This window comes from Bos indicus x Bos taurus, chromosome 27, assembly GCF_003369695.1.
Source record: "Bos indicus x Bos taurus breed Angus x Brahman F1 hybrid chromosome 27, Bos_hybrid_MaternalHap_v2.0, whole genome shotgun sequence".
In the NCBI taxonomy this organism is placed as follows: domain Eukaryota; kingdom Metazoa; phylum Chordata; class Mammalia; order Artiodactyla; family Bovidae; genus Bos; species Bos indicus x Bos taurus.
Window position 1 is genome coordinate 18,848,173 of NC_040102.1, and position 4,168 is coordinate 18,852,340.

The following is a 4,168-nucleotide window of genomic DNA, read 5'->3' on the forward strand; positions in this document are numbered from 1 at the left end:
ACATATATGTGCACATACATGCATACATATATGTATACATATTCCATATATGCACACACATACATATATGTATACATACATATTCCACATACATATATATGCACATACATGCATACATATACATGTATGTTCCACACATATGCACATACATGCATACATATACATGCATGTTCCACACATATGCACATACATGCATACACATATAAATATATGTATGTAAGTACATGTGTGCATGTGTGCACATACATATATGTGTACATGTATGTATGTATACATGCATATTCCACATACATATACATATATATATATATACATACACACACACACACACGAAAACTACTCAGCCATAAGAAAGAATGCAATTTTGCCATTTGCAACAGCATGGATGGACCTTGAGGGTATCATGTTTAGCAAAATAAATTAGACAGAGAAAGACAATAATTGTACAATATCACTTATATGTGAAATCTAAAAATAAAAGGAATGGACATAACAAAAACAGATTCACAGATATAGAGAACAAACTAGTGGTTATCAGCAGTGGATTAATAGGCACAAATTACTATGCATAAAGTAAGCAATCTATAAGGATATATGGTACAGCACAGGAAAAGATGGCCATTATTTCATAAATAATTTTAAATGTGACATACAAAATATTGAATTATTAAGTTGTGTACCTGGAACTAATGTAATATTGTAAATAAACTGTACCTGAATTTTAAAAAAAGACTGCAGAGGAATGGTATGGGGAGGGAGGAGGGAGGAGGGTTCAGGATGGGGAACACATGTATACCTGTGGCGGATTCATTTTGATATTTGGCAAAACTAATACAATTTGTAAAGTTTAAAAATAAAATAAAAGTTTAAAAAAAATAAAAATAAAAAAAGACTCTGAGAGGGACTTCTCTAGTGGTCCATTGATTAGGACTTCACCTTGCAATTCAGGAGGGTGTGGATTCAATCCCTGGTGGGGCAGTTAAGATTCCACATGCCTCATGGCCAAAAAAAACCAAAACATAAAACAGAAGCAACGTCGTAACAATTCAATAAAGTCTTTTTAAATGGTCCACATGAAAAGAAGAAAAAAAAACTTAAAACGCTAAAATTAATTTAGAAAAGACTGAAGAATGAAAGCTGATTGCAAGATAAAAGGACACCAGAGTTACTGAAGTAAGAGACAGCAGTCTTACCATGAGGAGAGGGAGATACAGCTTTTGGGGGGCAATGAGCATCTTTTGGTAGTCTGGGGAAGCCAATATACCCTTTCTTAGAACAATGTTTATAAATATGTAGAACAAAGGAGTAAGATAAGACCCAATTACCTGAAAATACAGTTTTCACTACGAACCACTGATTAGTGGTCCCTGAAGTCTAGGTAAATACTCCTACCTGGAGTTCAAGGCTAAATTATGAGATAACTTCCCAGCTAAGGAATGAAATGGTGGTGATAAAGAATGAAGCAGTTTAGGACTGGGACATCACCGTGGTTACCCACTGCAACCTATTTAAAAAGGAAGCCATTCAGTGGGAAGACAGCAGCTGATGGTTTAAGCCAGAGCTAAGACTGAACAAAATGAAGACTCTGAATTAAAGCTAAGGACCCCAGAAGTGGGCTTTATTAGATTGGGACATTCCACCTCCTCCCTCTCTGAAAGATGCTATCTTTCCTCATCAGAGGGTTGTTCTACTTTAGAATTTAGAACTGGCGTCTTCTGTGATTAGAGTTAACCATGTGTGTGACTTTATTCATTCAGCCCTCTCCCTCACTCCAGAAGTTCAGTCTTTCAGTGAGATGTTTAATGAGCAGCTCAGAAAACTGCTTTTTGACATCGATTACCTGCTTCTGAGGAACACAGCCTCATTTAGACTCTGGATTTGAAAGATTCAAATGCTACAAGTCCGTGCACATACACCGAAGACAACCATGGGGATCTCACTGTTTGGATCTGCAACAGAGCACGTAATGAACTCCTAGACTACCTCTGCAGTGCCTAACTCAGCATCACTGCAGAGTGCTCCAGGACTCAGACAGACAGTGTTAGTTTCTGGGGGTATCTGGGAGGCAAGTTTGTTTCCTCTGGGGAGCCAAAACTGATTCTGTGTTTGAGGAAACTTGAGTTACCAAGACTTTAAACTGGCTCCTAGCGGACAGGGTTAGGGCTTCTGGACAACAATATTGAGAAGGAAAAGCCAGCACTAAATAGGGACTTGAAAGGGGTGAGAATCTGTCCCCTCAAGTCACTGCAGCTCATGAAGAAGTATGCAGCCACAGCCGATTAGAACAAGCCATAATCAAGAAAGAGACCTGCTCAAAATACCAAAGACTGAGTACTCAAGGAGCTTCCCTGGTGGCTCAGACGGTGAAGAATCTGCCTGCAATGCAGTACTGCCTTGTTCAAAGCACATCAACTATCACCCCTAGCTCACTGCAGTGTATAAACTGTGACCACTATTATCAATTGTTCCTTGCTGCTGCTGCTAAGTTGCTTCAGTTGTGTCCGACTCTGTGCGACCCCATAGACGGCAGCCCACCAGGCTCCCCCGTCCCTGGGATTCTCCAGGCAAGAACACTGGAGTGGGTTGCCATTTCCTTCTCCAATGCATGAAAGTGAAAAGTGAAAGTGAAAGTGAAGTCGCTCAGTCGTGTCTGACTCTAGCGACCCATGGACTGCAGCCTACCAGGCTCCTCTGTCCATGGGATTTTCCAGGCAAGAGTACTGGAGTGGGGTGCCATTGCAATTGTTCCTTATGTAGGTACAAATTGCTAACTGAAATTAACTGCAGTTTCATATGGATATCACAGATCTTTCTCTTTTTTAATTTTATTATTGTTATTATCATCACTATTTGGTGATAAAGTGAAAGTTGCTCAGTCGTGTCTCTTTGCAACACCATGGACTGTGTAGCCCACCAGGCTCCTCTGTCCATGGAATTCTCCAGGCAAGAATACTGGCATGGGTAACCATTCCCTTTCTCCAGGGGATCTTCCCAACCCAGGGACTGAACCCAGGTCCCCTGCATTATAGGCAGATTCTTTATTGTCTGAGCCACTGGGGAAGCCCATTGTTATCACTGTCATCATTATCTGGTGGGAGGGACATGTTAAAGGCATGCACAAGATGCAAACAATATTTCAAAAACACTAGCATCTTTCCTAATATATTTCTAAGGAGAGTAAATGCCAATAAGCTACCTACTCCCTGCTGAGATGATGCTCTTAACTGTCATTGTTCAATTCCTGGAGATAATATTAGAAAGCACATAGAGTACATTCAATTTGGCAACCCACAACTAGAACAGGAAATTTATTGAGAAATCAATCAGCCAAATTCCAAATGGATAGTCAGCAAGCTAAAGGAAGGGTATAAAGCTTAGACTACAGTGACAGCAAAATAGGTCCTAACCTTTTCAACTGTATCTGCGAAAAGAGGTGCTGAAGTGTCTGGAAAATCGAATGTATGTTTACTGTCTATTTGAAAAAAATGGTGTATGGAACAAAAAATCTCCTAACAGCCCAGGAGTGCACAAATCAGATGCTTGCTCTCACCCTGGTGTTACAATGTAGCGATTACATTCCTTCATTCAAGTTATGCTGCTGTAGTCCAAGGACTACTATATACTGAGTCACCCAAGGCATAGATCTTCCTTAGCCTTTGAATGATTTCAGAAACCTCATAGGAAAAAAACAACATTAATGAAGATGTGCTTCATCTAGAAAGATGAAAAGAGACAGGTTTCTGTACAAATTGTGACCTATTAATTTTGGCCACTTCATGTGAAGAGTTGACTCATTGGAAAAGACTCTGATGCTGAGAGGGATTGGAGGCATGAGGAAAAGGGGACGACAGAGGATGAGATGGCTGGATGGCATCACCAACTCGATGGACGTGAGTTTGGGTGAACTCCGGGAGTTGGTGATGGACAGGGAGGCCTGGCATGCTGCAATTCATGGGGTCGCAAAGAGTCGGACACGACTGAGCGACTAAACTGAACTGAACTGAATGGCTAATTCAGAATTTATCTCTGCAGAGTCATTTCCTGACTTGCCCCCTCCAACAACAACAAAAAAAAGGTAAGAAAGAAATTAGACAGTGATTCAGCTTGTGCTTTAATATTCAAGAGCCTAACAAATATACTTGGTGAAAATCCAGCCTTATTTCACCCT